Raw genomic sequence first — 14,041 nt, 5'->3', positions numbered from 1 at the left:
AGAGACCCACATTCCAGCAATTCACACACAGCACCTGGTTAGAGATAGAGATACTCTTCTTTCACAAGGATAATATTCAGATCCTATCAACACTGGAATTTTTCTAGTTCTTGGCAAGAAACCCCAAAGTGAACACTTGGTTCTACCACTTAGAAGCATGTAACAGATGTCCGTAGATGGTGCTGACAGCTCTGCTTGTTTAATTGCAACCAAAGTTACATGCACTGACCCATCTCCGGGAATGCCAGAACTCTGTGGGAGAAGCTGCACAAATGAGATTATGTGACATGACACTCTCAAGTCCCCAAGAGAAAACTGGGTGGGACAGAACATTCCATAAGGAGCAAACTGAGTTGTTTCAAATCATAGAATTTGTATCTGCTATTGCCAACTGGAACAAAGAACACAACAACAAAAATGAACCAACTCTGAAGCACACAGTTTCTGCAATGGTCTCTTTATACAGGGTAAGAGATGAGACTACATTCAGTGCCCATCAGATCACTCTCCCAAGCATTCCTTTTCACTTGTATCTGCCTAACCTCTTCCTACTTAATCTTTTAAATTAAGTACATGCATTCTACCTCAACATCTACCATACACAAACAGAATTTTCCAGTGTAACATACTATCCTGATTGTAACAGAAGTTATTTACATGCTGATACACAAAAAACAACTCTTAGATAATACAGATCAGCAATGCACAATTATGTCCACCGATCACATTGAAACCACTTAAACTCATAACTGAATTAGCTTTGTAATTATCTGATTCCTCCTCTGCACTGTATTAACATCAGGTTAAGCTGCTTTCTGAGAACAAATGAACTAATCACTGAGCTGTACATGTGCCCATTTCAGAGAACAAGGCTCCTCACAGCACGTTCTCCAGTTAAGTAAGGGAAAGGAGAGCACCATGATCATGGGACATGCCTTGCAACTAAAAGGTACAAAATGCTTTGCCTGTCTACAGTGACAGTGTTAGCTGACAGCTGGCTGAACATAAGCCGGCAGTGTGCTCAGGTGGCCAAGAAGGCCAATGGCATCCTGGCTTGTATTGGAGACAGTGCAGCCAGCAGGAGCTGGAGGTGATCGTCCCTCTGTCCGCAGCTCTGGTGAGGCTGCATCTTGAATACTGCGCTCACTGTATATAGGGCCCCTCACTGCATGAAAGACATTGAGGCCCTGGAGCATGTCCAGAGAAGGGCAATGAAGCTGTGAGAGGTCTGGAGCACAAGTCTTATGGGGAGCAGCTGAGAGAACTGAGATTGTTTATTCTGGAGAAGAGGAGGCTCAGGGGAGGCCTTATCACTCTCTACAACTCCCGAAAGGAGGTTGAGATGAGGTGGCAGTCGGCCTCTGCTCCCAAGTTACAGCGATAGAACAAGAGGTGATGGCCTTCAGTTGCACCAAGGGAGGTTCAGGTGGGATATTAGGAGTGGTGATGCACAGGCACGGGCTGCCCAGGGAGTCACCAGCCCTAGAGGAGTTCAAGAAACGTGTAGACGTGGTACCAAGGGACATGAATACTGGGCATGGTGGGGATGGGACTAGATGATCTTAGTGGTCCTTTCCAACCTTAATGATTCTATGGAAAAACAACAGTTTTCTAAAATTGAAGCCTTTTGTGATAAGACATCACAGCAGAGGACAAAGTTAAATTTTTTATGCATTTTCTGAATTTTAAGTGCTTAACCATAAAACCTTAATGTTCTCTAAGAGAATAATTTTGCCTACAAACTCTTAGAAAGGGTAGATAGCAGGACAAGGGGAAATGGTTTTAAGCTGATGGAGGGAAGATTTAGGTTGGATGTCAGGGGGAAGTTCTTTACTACGAGAGTGGTGAGGTGCTGGAACAGCTGCCCAGAGAGGTTGTGGATGCCCTGTCCATCCCTGGATGTGTTCAAGGCCAGGTTGGATGGGGCCTTGGGCAGCCTGGTCTAGTATTAAATGGGGAAGTTGGTGGCCCTGCATGTGACAGGGGCTTTGGAGATTCATCATCCTTGAGGTCCCTTCCAGCCCGAGCCATTCTGTAATAACTGATTCTGTAATAACTGACAGCACATAGGAGTCTCTATGCTGCCTGCTCTTAACTTTACACTGTAACCCAAGTTTTAAGGCATAGGAAAAAAAAGTGTCTGACATTTCTTCACCTCTATTTTCAACAACTGCCTCTGTCAATGCTCCAAATATTGCATGTCAGATTTAACATCACAGAGAACTGAGATTACTGTGTTGAAAAGCTTTTGTGCAGTCACTGTCCACCCAGAATCACACACACAGGCCAGTCTTCAAGATGATTCAGTTCATTTTTGTTTAGTTTTCAGGCTTAGTTTCATGCGTGTTTGCCCAGTGCAGTTACTCATTTTATTCTCCAACAAGAGCAAAGTTTTTATACTGCAATCATAAAACTCATCACTGTGCACAAACAACCTAATTAATTTCCTGCAATTAAATCTGTTGGAGCCCTGAAAGAACCTGTTGTATGGAGTGTGAAAGGACAACAATCTCGCACCGTGTAACACTTCTTATTCCAAGTGCTCCTGAGAGCTATGAACCAGAATTGGCCCCTTTGATTCCAAAGGACCTATTCCAGATTAGAGCCACCATAAGCAAAACCAACCCTGCTTCTAAAACCAGACAAGCCATGTTCAGGGCATAGTTATAACAAATAACCTGTGTTTCTTACCTACACACACTTTGAAAGCCTCTACACGATAACTCAAAACAGCTGATCTCCTACTTTTAGTATTACTATGCATTCTCATCTTACAGCACTTTTTTCCTCAAAAGAGGCTCTCTTCCTGTCCACTGACATCCAACGTCTGATCAGAATCCTTGGGAGAGAGGCAATAGAAAAGAAACCACCAGGAATTACAGCTGTCTAATGAATTTTGGCAGTATCATGTTTCATTTTAAACCCCTGATAATACTGAAAGGGTGGAAGTCACATCAACCAATAGATCACTTCCAGTCTCATGCCAGATCTTTCAGTCCAACTTGGCAAGCTGCAGCTAGACAGACCATGCTGTCTGAGTGCTCCAGCAGTCCCACAAACAGCACTAAGCTCAGATACATTTGGGCACTTTTAGGCCCCAGTCTTATCTCAGAACAGGAAAGGAAGACAGCAGGGACACGCACAGCATTTTGATGGAGTACTGCATATCCATTAGGAGCCCACTTCAACCATGCCATTATGCCTTTGTATTGTGTTCCTAACAGCCAGTTAATTAAATGTACTTTCTGATTAAAAAAATAAATAAATCACATGGATTCATCAGTAGATCAGCACAACGAGCTACAGATATTTCTATTGCCTTTGTTGGCTATTTACATAGTTGAATCTTCTAGATTCTGTCACATCTGCTAGTGGAAGCCTTCTCGCTGCTGTGTAAACTGTGTTGAGATGAAGTCTGGAATATAACTTAGTTCTGCTGACCCCTTGATAAATATATGTATATATATATACATAACAGAATGAAAACAAACAGAAAGGTGTTGACACCAGTACTGGATGTGGGGAAATTCCTATAAGATAAATGACTGAAAGGTGAAGAGTTCTTTACTCTGATAAAAGGGAGAGCGATAACATAATGCAGCTCTGAAAATGGCACAAAGATGCTCCTATGATTCTATGACATAGCAAGTAGAGAATAATTCACCACGCAAGGAACGGGCAGCATTTAGCACTAGAATTAGAACCACAAAATCATTAAGGTTGGTAAAGACCACTCATAGCATCCAGTCCAACTGCCAGCCATCCCCACCGTGCCCACTACCACGTCCCTCTGCCACATCTCCGTGGTTCTGGAGCACCTCCAGGGACAGTGAGTGCACCACCCCCCTGCACAGCCTGTGCCACTGCATCACCGCTCATTTGAGAAGAAATGTTTCCTAATATCCCACCTGAACCTCACCCTATGCAATTTAAGGCCATCACCTCTCATCCCATCACTGTTACCTGGGAGAAGAGGCTGACCCCACCTCACCACAACCTCCTTTCAGGAGCTGTAGAGAGCAAGGAGCTTTCCCCCGAGGGAATCTCTTCTCCAGACCGAACAGTCCCAGCTCCCCCAGCCGCTCCCCATAACACTTGCGCTCCAGAGCCCCCACAGCTCCGCTGCCCTTCTCTGGATACATTCAGGGCCTCAATGTCCTTCTCGTGCCAGGGGGCCCAACACCGAAGGCAAAATAACGAGCCAGGGAAGCAGTTTCCACACAACGTTAACCTGCGGCCACGGCGCCGCCAAGTTTCTTGAATCGCGCAGACAGACGTCGGGGAAGCCCGCTCGCTGCGGCCCACGAAGCGCACAGGTGCGGGCACGGCGGCGAAGCGGCGCTCCCGGAGGAGCCGCCCGGAGCCCCGCGGTCCCGCAGCCCGAGCCCGCGTCCGTAACCTCAGCGCCGCTCGAGCCGGGCAGCGCCGACGAAGGCAGGAGCGGCAGAGCGCGAGGAGCGCCGCGGGACGGCCCGAGCACGTCAGGCTCTGCGCACCGCTCAGATGCGCCAGCGAACCTGGCCCGAGGGGAGAAAAGTCGCGACGCACGTTTTTCAGAAGGAAAGTTACGTTCGTCTCGCACCCTCCCGCAGCAGCCCGGCGGGATTCTCTCGGGCTCAGCGCGGCACACCGCTCCGGGCGCTTCCCTGGATGCAGCCCTTGGAAACCGGCGGCAGCGAAATGGCTCCTGGCACGAAGCGGGGCGCAACGGGAGCCCGGCGCTCCGCGGCGGAGATGGGAGAGGTCTCTCCCGGCCGGGCGGAGAGAAACTTCTCCGGGCTCCGCGAAGCCCGAGGAGCGCAGCCCCCACCGGGCCCCGCAGCCCCGGCCGTCGCCGCAGGCCGCCCCCCAGCCCGGGGCACCGCCCGCACGGCCCCGGCGCGGCCGCCCCCCCGAGGCACGGAGCTCCCAAACCCCCCCCACACCCACCTGGCGCGGCCTCGCCTCACCTCGCGGTCCGGTCCGGTCCGGTCCCGTCCCGTCCGGCCGCCCCGCGCCGAGGCGCTCTCGGTGCTGCGGGGGCGAGATGCGGGCACCCGCGCGGCCCCGCGCATGGGAGGCGGCGCCCCTCCGCCGGGAGTGCCGGAGCGCGGCTGCAGCGCCCCGCAGGACCCGAGGCGGCTTCCCGGCGGCCGCACGACAGCCTCTGCCGCGCCGCCTCTCCCCTGGCTCCGGCCGCGCCTCGCGCCAACGGCGTGGCTCGGCCCGCGCCTGCTGCCACCTGGCGGCCGCGCCGCCCTCCGCCGCCCGCGGGGCCGCCGGGGCGCGACCGGGCGAGGCGCGTGGCCGCCCCGACCCGCCCTGAGGCGGCCCCCGGCAGCGCCGAGCGCCGGCGGAGAGGGAGGGGGAGGAGGAGAAAAAAGCTCGCCGCAGCCCGAGGGGGGGGCGGGGAACGGCACCTTCCTACGGCGCCGGGGCGCGGACGTGCCGGGGGGGAGGCGGGCCATGGCCGGGGGGCGGCGGAGCCCCCTGGACGCCGGGGCCGCTTCTGCTCCCGCCGCTGCGGGCACCTGCCGCACGCGGTACCACCGGGCTGGCGGCAGCGGCAGCGGCAGGTCCGGGCCCTCGGAGGTTCCCCGTAGCGCGGTGCTGACGCTGAGGTTCCCGCCAGTGTTTGTCTAAAAGTCTCAGATTTGGAACCGAGGCGACAGCCGGCGTCATCCTCGCACTGCAAAAAAGCAAAGCCCTTAGAAGCGCACGCGAGGAGGATCTATTCTGATAATTTCTGAGTCCGCAAGTGAAAAGAAGTGCGGATTTGTCCCTCTGTTCCTGCTTTATAATAAGTATACGGACATAACAACCCTCAAGGTGCTGTTACGGAATGATACAGTGAGTATCCACACGAGCTCTGAATCTCCGAACCAGATCGGTACTGGCAATAGCTCATTGCAACGTTTCTTTTAAAGCCTTATTACTAGGCGTATATATCATCTTGTGGGAACGGACCCAACCAACTGACCCCATTTGCTTTAAAACACAGCAAAATACATTGTTTTTTTCTTGGCAACATTTTGGACTCAATTATACCTGAACGCAGCCTAACCACTGAAAGATGAAGTGCTGACTGCTGTTCCTTGCACGCAGACACGCAGTTACTCTATTTCCAAGCCCACGTGCAGCAACAGGCGCTAAGTGAGAGATCTACTGCGGACAGCCTCCTTTCCCTGCATGCTCAGCAGGCGCTCGCTACAGCAAGGCTTCCCCGGCAGTTTCAGATGCTTTGTGGCTGTAAATGGACAGCTGTAGGCAGCTGTGTGCTAAAGCTTTGCAGGGCTTTCCCACGGGCAAAGAAAGGCGGCATTGTGATGCTGAGATAGAGGCACTTAGGTACCTCGGGACCGAGGTCTCACCTGGAGTAGGTAAATGGGCTTGGAAACTGCGCGATTCAATCTAGAGAGCATTCCTCCAGTCCCCCAGAGCAGCACCGCGCAGGGCAGCAGGAGGCCCGTACCTGTTTTTGGGGGGGGGGGGCTGGAGCCTGTCTGGTGGCTGCAGGAAGCGGAGCTGCACGGCTCTGCCCATGGCACAATGCAGTGCATCAATCACTGCTACCTGCTAAGCCAGGCAGCGTGCGAGCAGGAGCAGTTCTGGCAGATTACAGTACTTCAGTTCTGATCTTTACCAGATTAGATGTTCTGCTTCATCTGCTCCACCAATTACACAGCTGCAATTTGTTCTGGGAGAGACAATTGCGGCCAGAGGGACGAAAGTCAGGAGTTTCTTTTCAGGAGCAAAGCCCTAAGTGCTTAGGTATTAATAAATGAACTAATTCCCATGTGGAGGGATTGCTCTGCTTGACAGTTCCTAACTCATGGTATCAGGGGAAGTTTGCTTAATCCAAACTAGTGAGAAATCAGCTAGCTTATTTCAGTAGCCCTCAGGGCTGGAGGACTCGTTTCTGCACTGAAGGAAGCTGAGCAGAGTGAGCCCACACACTGGCAGCCCCAGAGGCCCATTCTGCTGGAGCTAACAGCATTCAGGAGAGCTGGAGCCTGACATTCAGAATCCCTGTACATGAAAGCACAGAGCACGAGGAGCCCTTCCAAAACACCAAGGAACATGCACTCATCACCTTCCTCTTTCATGCTGCCATTACTCTCGTTTCTCTAATATCTCTTGTTTTCTGTTTGGCTTTCAGAATGACTGCTCCCTCCCAGGGACTAATGCAGAGCATTATCTCTTCCCCCACCTCCTCCCTTTGCCGATGAACAGCTCAGAGGCCCACACTAATGCTTTCTCAGCAATGCAGGAGGAAGTTCTCGGGCTGCTGCGGAGGAGAGGAGCAGATCTTCCCACACAGATCTGTGCACTGGAGAGCTGACACCAGATTTGTTCTGAACAATTGCAGAGTGAGGAGTCTCCTTCTCATTATACTGCAGTGTTATCTGAAATTTTTCATACTCTACATAACAAATGTGGCTATGTACAAAAACTAGAAGAACAATGTATTCAGTCTATGTCTGTCCTTATCTTGGAGACGGACGTGAAGTGGGTGGTGACATCATTATTCCTAACAGAGAGCAAAACATGAATGCTTAGAAGTAAACAGTACCCACATAGGGTTTAAATTGTAATTTCTGAAGGAAATGCTTTTTTAAAGCTTTCACTTGTTACCACAAGATGTACTAGAAAGTATCGCACTTGAGGAAGATACAGGAGAAATCCAAGCCACTGAGCAAAGAAAGGTGTGGGTGAATACATGGATCACCCTATCTGCTCATTTGTTCAGTTTGTGGTTGAGCCACATCTCATCTCCCACTGAGTAGATAAGGACAGCCACCAGCTCCACTTACCCAGCGAGCTGCAAAGGTCTGGGATGCAATGAGTATCAGGGTATTTTCATTCTAAAGTTGGAGGACTTCACTGCCTACGAGTCAGTTCCTTGGCCAGCTACATTTGAAAGAAAAGCAGCCTCTCTCAGTTGGTTTCACTAAAATTCTTTGGGTTACAGAAGCCTGGGAACAAGACAGCAGTGCTGCTCAGAACATTCAGACTCGATTACAACATGAAACGATAGGACTGGCAGACAGACAATAAGGTAGAACAAGGTTCTCTGCCCAGTGGGACTGAGCTGCCACCTCATTAGTCATGAAGATGAATCTTACACCACTGGTGAGAACCGGCGTGCATAAAGTTCCCCCACTTGGATGAGGAAGGAGGGAATCTGAGAAAGGAGATCAGACTGGAGTAGAGCAGGAAGCTAGAATTTCCCTCTCTTGAATTATTTCAGCTGCTTATCACTTGTTTCAGTACTTCTCTGTGAGCCAGTAATCACTGCAAGGAGATCTTTCTGCTTCAGTTCCTTCTCTTTGCCAGAGCAGGTGTCAAACATGGCAAAGACTTAGGAATCTGCTGCCCAGTGTATGGGAGACTATGTCAGATTTTCAACGGGTCTGGCACAGGTCAGTGGCACAGTGAAGGCACAGAATGTACCTATTACAGTGAGATCAGTGTGTGGGATGAGACATGACACCACGGATAGGAAAGAAAGAAAACAAACAAGAAAAAATAATGCTTGTAATAAAAGAATACATGGAGGAAACAGTTACCTGGTGACCTGGGAGAAAGGCAATGAGGTTTTACAAGTTTTCTCTTCACTCCTAGATCAAATTCCCTTTAAATAGCAGAATTCAATACATGATGCTAAAGAAAAAAACAAAACAAAACAAAACAACCAGTAACTCAGTTCTTTGCTATGCTGAGCAGCAGCAATAATTTTGCAATTCACACCCAGAAGCTGTGTTCAGAAAAGCTTCTATCTGTGCCCATCTGTGCCCTCCATGGCAATAAGTCAGTCCCGAGAGCACTAGAGACAGACAAAAGTTGTAAAGCTTTTCAATTAGTGTGTCACATTACAGAAATGGGAGAACATGCTTGTTTGACACTTACTTTACTTTACAGGTGAGGGGATACCAGGAACCTGCAGTCACTGGGCAGAGGTAGCACCAACTCCTCGAGAAAGCTCTGCAGGAGCACAGCAGAGCAAGCTGACTTTCTTGACTAACAGAAAGGACTTCCTGCTTCCTGCCCAGCACCAGGTGCCTCCCTGCAGTCACTGTGGAGGGCTTCTCCACATTGTGGATAAGCACCGGCCGCTTGTGGCTACGTACGGGCACACAGACCACAACCTCTGCTCTTACTGCTGTGCTACACATGAATGCCCCAATACAGCTCTCTTTAGGTGGACTTACTATTTTTTTCTTAATCACTGCTTTTTGCTAATGACCATCTTTATTCCCTTGGAGTTAATACTACAACGTGTATGTCAAATAACATATCTGCACATTTCCTGTGCAAGCGTCCCTTTTAAAACAATTTAGTCATAGGAGGAAATGCAATCAGAATATACAGGTTTGGTGAAGCAACAACATCCTTTTAGAAAAGAATTGTACAACTGAGCGGCTGTTCTTGTTGGTATTTATTTTCTTTACTGTGCAATGGCAAGACCACAGACCTACAGCACACATGGCTTTGTGCGCGCTGTGTTTTCTGGTTTACGTTTATTTTCTTTTGTTGTTTCTCAGCCAAACAATTTAAATCTTTCTTCTGCTGTATTTCTAACTACAGCACATTCTAATATTTACAAATGGAGAGTGACTTGGCACAGTGTTGGCTGCAGCCTGTGTGCCATCAGGGCAGCATTCTCCAGCTGAGCCTATCTGCTTTGAGAGCTAGGAAATCTGCACTGCCTTTAAAACCTAACCACCACTGAGAATAGCTACGCAAAGCTGCAGGGCTACAGACATAACTGGAGGTCTGGGCCACAGTGCTGGAGCTGGGTGAGAAACCCAATCACAACAAATGGGTATCCTGTAGTAAGGAGAGAAAAGGGGCTCTGTTCAGAAACAAAGCAGCCAGGAAGCAAGCCACTGTGCTGGTAGCAGTGCCCACAGGCCCAAGTCTGACACTGACAAGTGAAAATTGCTAGAATTCAGCTCTTGGGCCACAGAAATAATCAGACTTTGGCATCTTTCATGTTAGAAACTGCAGATGACCACTGACCACCAGTCTATATCTAAGATATCTCTGCTCCTCTGTATGCAAAGAGAGAGTTATGAAGACCTCAAAATAAGATTCAGACCATCCTCTATGATCAGTGAGAAGCAGAGATCAATTAAATGCTGAGTAGAAGAATGGTTGTCAACCCCCAGCTCACTCAAGATGCTCCTAAATCAGGGATCTATTGGTGGGAAATTATAAGTACATGAGCTTGTATTACAACAATGTAGTAATGCTCACCACAACAGGTATCGTGCAGCTGGAAGCTTCCAGCAAAGCTCTGCAACCATGATAACCAGTCAGAAAGTGCCATGGAGGTGGCACAAGCAAACCCAGCCCCGGCTCTTGCTCTGCTCCTCCTCACTTATCACAGACTTCCACTCCTTCTCTGCACTGGAGCTCTGCAACTGAACCTTCTGGTTTGTGTGGGAGCACCATGATGACATTGAGAAAACTGCTCTCCAGCATGAGCTTTGACCCGTCTGGGCAGTGAATGTGAGACACATGGTCTGGACAAGTCTCTGGCACATGAGCTGCCTTTGTGAAGTTATTTGCTGATTCAGAGGTGTGAAAACTCTAAAAAACGCAGTGGAAGCAATGGCACTGCTTGTGGTACTGAAACAGCATGGGCTCCTCCCGGGCTGTTACGACTCCATAAATATTGACTTTGGCAAAAGCTTCTGACAAAACTATGGGTTTTCTTTTTTTCTTTTTCCTCCCATGTGGGTTCCCTGAGCTAATTTGCTTAAGGCAACATACATGACACAAGAATAAGCCCTTTGAATAGCGATGCAAGTGCTTGGTCATGAAATGAAAAAGGCCTGCATTTTGATTGATAGTGGGGAGTTCATGCTGCTTGCTTGATTCACTCTGGATTCTTTGTCATCTCAGTGCTATTCTTGTCAATACATGTCAGAGGACTATTGATTTTGAGCTAAAACAGTTTTAGAGTTTTCATTTTTTACACTTATCAATTTGTGTTTTTTTTCTTCTCCATACAAGCAGTGCACTTCTACCCATAAGTCATCTTCAATAAATGCTCTGGGCCTGCATCTTTTCTCATTTGCAGCAGCATGAAATCTACAGCAATATAATTTATTCAATTAAATTATTCCTGTGCAGTTGATTAAGTGTAGTGTACTCTAGAAAAGTATTACTCTTCTCTCTGTGACTTGAATATAATTGTCTCAGAGTGCTAGCACGCCAGCTCACAGTCATGACGACTATCACCCAATCAACAGCAACACCCAATTCACCCAGCGTATGCACAGGAAAGCTGTGATCCAGTGCAAAAGAAATAGGAGGCTGCAGGTGAAGACAAGCGTGCTGAAGAACTGACTGTTTCCCTGCCTTAGAAGGAAAGTCAGATGCTTTTTCACCTGGCAAAACACTTCAGAATACACACAGTGTTAAACATATTTATGCGTTTTGCTGAATTAGGCCCAAAATTCTATTCTCTTATTCCCTACAGAACAGGGTTTAATCCAGAGGAGATGAAGGCAGACAACAACTGCATCTGAGAAGTCAGGAGATTAAATGTGAAATAAGGCACGTAGCTGTGCTCTCCCTTGGCAAGGGTGAAAGCAGCTTGGTATACTCCAGCGATATTTCCAGGAATGCAGGAATCAAATATTTATTACTCAATTTGTACTCATAATTTCTTGCCCCTGCATCTCAGTGCACACCACTGAACCTATATCAGACACACACATGCAGCCCAACCAAACTTTCATTTCCATTTTGGAACAGAGGCCGTTTCCAGACAGTTTTAATCTCCAACATTACCCACTTTTCTGATTTACTGACTCTTGGAAGAACTCAAAATTATCTGAAAACAACTGCCACTGAGAAAAGATTTAGTACCCATACCCAAAAACACACTGAATGTCTGACCTGGAGACCAATAGCCAGAGATGCAGGCTGTGTGATAAGGCTCTGATGAGATTCTCAAATGCAAGTCACTGGTAAGAGTGCTCCTATCACCATTTTTTGCTGACAACTTGACATTAAATAGTTTAACACTTATATCAGCAATTCAATCAGGATATTAATTTGAAGCAGAATTGTTTACAAAAGATAAACAAAAGGCTTACGGGTGATGTAAGTGCTGAACTATGGGCTTGCTTCCCTATGCAGTGGACATGCCTAGATGTTTTTCCTCTGATTCATGAAAACAGTTGGATCGTAAGCAACCTGCATACTGATCTGCAGGCAAATCTTAAAACATTGGTCTGTCCCCAAAACACTTTCAGCACACAAGGAACAGCATGAAACAAAACACTGTGGTTGCCCCCTCCCCTGTACCTCTCAAGCGTTAATAGGTCTGCATCATCTTTCACTCTCACTGGAGGGTGTGAACCTTCATACAGTCATGCTTTCCATTCTATGCTGAGAAGAATAAAAGTACATTTGAACACTATGTACTGTCTGAATTATTAGGTTATTAAAGAGAGAAAGAGACACGGCAGTGGAAAAAGGATGTGTGTTCTACTTCACATTCTAAAAAGAAAGGTTTTTAAGGATGAGGCATATGTCTATAGCAGCAGTTCAGAAAGGATACACACAAGTCATCTTTTTACATAAATGGTCATGGCCAGGACTCTCCAGATGCTTTGTAACACACTTCTATTCTGAAAAGTTGTATTTACAGCCAAAACCTTTTGAGCATAATGTGAACAAGATCTTACACTGTCCTTTTTAGAAAAAGGGAGTAGTTTTGGGCCCAGATATCAAGACATTCCACATAACTCAGGAACACCATTCCCTCACCCACTCCTGGATAAAGATTCTGAAACCAGAGATTGCTACATTTGTTCTTGGAAATTCTACCAGCACAGTAACTAGAAGTCCTAACACACGTGAACACATTTTCTATGCCAGAGATTCAGACCATACTTCCAGCATTTTATATCAGGAATGTATAATCTTTAACTGCCTAACATGCAATGATCCTATGGAGTCCAATTAAGCACAAGTGACAAACATTTTTTGTACAAAACAGATTTATTTTCTGATTTCTTCAGATTTTTTTTTATTTCAGCTGGGGCTCTTAAGAAAGGCTAGGCTGCACTGAGTTGTTCAAATCCTGCCTTTTCTCTTTATTCAGCTTTACACAGAGGTGCAAAGTAGGCTGTCAGAAAGAAGACTCTACTGTCTTCTTACACATACCTCACGCAAATAACATATTACATAGCAGGAAGAATCTTTTCCCTGGGATGACATGGAATAGCTGAGGTGCCCTGGCAATATCAGGTGGTACAGTCCCTCTAGACCTACTACTTTTTCATCTTGTTGTATAGAGCCTTACATAACTCCAACCTGCCCTCCGCCCACATACAGGACATGGATGAGATGAGGGCACAAAACTTACCCTAAAGTCAGACTCCGGTCCAGAGTTGGACTCCATGCAACTCGGGGCTGAGCCCTGCCGATGAACCCTCCAACATGCACTTGTGCAGCAGCTAGACAAATACCTCTTCTCTCCCTGCCCTCTAAGAAATGGACGCTCTGACCTCATAAAAGCTGTTGCTTCTAAAACTTGAACCAAATTTATCTGCTACAGTAAAATAAGTAGAGAAACTAAGAGGATGGGGAGGAGAAGGAAACCATCTTGTTTCATTTCAAGAATAACATGGGGATAAATTAGTCCTGCCTTTCTTTGTACATAAGGTAAACAGAATTCAGTTCACATCAAGTAGGTGGTCTGTGAGCACCAAGCACCAAGCACTTTAAACCATGGACGTGAGCAGGCAAGCAAACCAGAGAAGCAGATCAGGAGGGCTATGTCACCTCATTGTAGGCATGCTGCTAGCACTAGTAGCTATTACATACTATAGAATGAAACCCCCAAACTCTGCTTCACTGATCTGCCTTCCCATAGAAACCTAATCTTTGCAACACCAACATCTGCTTAGCAGAAGGACAAGTACACAAGTATGTATATATGAGTATATACACAGAACATCAGATCAGATAGTCTCTCTCAACTTGTAAAGAAGTAAATGTAAGTAGTTAAACAAGTACTATTTTTAGAGATGTTTGG

General features: G+C 47.5%; 1 protein-coding gene across 4 annotated transcripts in view; it reads right to left on the bottom strand.

The window, feature by feature from the left end:
• Positions 1 to 14,004, bottom strand: part of THSD4 (thrombospondin type 1 domain containing 4) — a 275,436-nt gene extending 261,432 nt beyond the window's left edge. Inside the window, exon 1 of one of the 4 annotated variants that reach the window (XM_085233984.1) lies at positions 13,370 to 14,004. The gene's annotated coding sequence lies outside the window, so the exon portion shown is untranslated. Of the gene's footprint in view, positions 1 to 4,582; positions 4,606 to 4,929; positions 5,091 to 13,369 lie in introns of those variants that run through there. The other 3 variants (XM_085233985.1, XM_085233986.1, XM_085233988.1) reach the window with 3 other exon arrangements.
• Between the last annotated feature and the right edge of the window lie 37 nt (positions 14,005 to 14,041).

The sequence above is a fragment of the Meleagris gallopavo genome, chromosome 12 (assembly GCF_905368555.1).
Source record: "Meleagris gallopavo chromosome 12, MGAL_WU_HG_1.1, whole genome shotgun sequence".
In the NCBI taxonomy this organism is placed as follows: Eukaryota; Metazoa; Chordata; class Aves; order Galliformes; family Phasianidae; genus Meleagris; species Meleagris gallopavo.
Note: the sequence above shows the minus strand (reverse complement) of the source record. Positions and strands in the feature narration are given on the sequence as shown.